The 784-nt window shown below is 45.0% G+C and overlaps 1 protein-coding gene across 1 annotated transcript in view; it reads left to right on the top strand.

The window, feature by feature from the left end:
• The window catches only part of LOC107670045 (probable ATP-dependent RNA helicase DDX4), a 49,505-nt gene that overhangs the window by 26,402 nt on the left and 22,319 nt on the right, over window positions 1–784 (top strand). The window lies entirely within an intron of this gene.

The following is a 784-nucleotide window of genomic DNA, read 5'->3' as shown; positions in this document are numbered from 1 at the left end:
AATGTAGCAGAAGAATATGATAAGCTCACTGTGGGAGTAAAAGACGGGGACATTGTTGTTTATTTACTTAGCATTGAGTCTCTCCAACTAGGTGTCAATGTAGTGTTAAATCACCATTCAACAGCCTCAAGCCACCACCGCAGTGGCGTCTATTGGACTGCAGAAAGATACTATAGAATAGAACAATAGAATATATCCTTATGACCAAGGATGGCGGCGCGTTCACACGCTGCGGCTTCTCTCTCTCCCGATAGTGTTATCTGTATGCACCAAGGGTCTGAGAGTAACGCAATTTCAATTCTCTGTGTGTATGTGCTGTACATGTGTAAGAATTGACAATAAAGCAGAATTGACTAGAATGCTATTGTATTTTGTCGAGCGATGTGATGTGACTGATATGATAAGCAGGAGTTCTGGGCCGCTGTGCGGCCGGTATAAACACCAGCACTGACTGAATGAGCGATCAGCTCCGGTGGCTGTAACACAGGCTTTAATGCGCTGTGCGGGTGGGTGGCGGGCGGATAATTTGAAGCAGCGGACTCGGGTGAAGGTTGAGGTCATCCGCGCATCTCTACACTACATTGATCTGGGTTGCCAGTAGCGCTCTGCTGGACAAACGAAGTAATTACACCATTTAGAAGCATTTAATCTGCGTTATGTTCTGTAAAAAAAAAAGTTCATATCGGCGGCATATCGGCGACAGGCTCATAAACGATATATTGGTCAGGCTCTAGTAATTTTATGATTAAATTCTTCATTTTTAATACCCCCACCCACCCCCCCC

This window comes from Sinocyclocheilus anshuiensis, unplaced genomic scaffold (genome assembly GCF_001515605.1).
Source record: "Sinocyclocheilus anshuiensis isolate Anshui unplaced genomic scaffold, SAMN03320099.WGS_v1.1 scaffold664, whole genome shotgun sequence".
Classification (NCBI taxonomy): Eukaryota; Metazoa; Chordata; class Actinopteri; order Cypriniformes; family Cyprinidae; genus Sinocyclocheilus; species Sinocyclocheilus anshuiensis.
The sequence above is the reverse complement of the archived record's forward strand: the minus strand, read 5'-3'. Positions and strand labels throughout refer to the sequence as shown.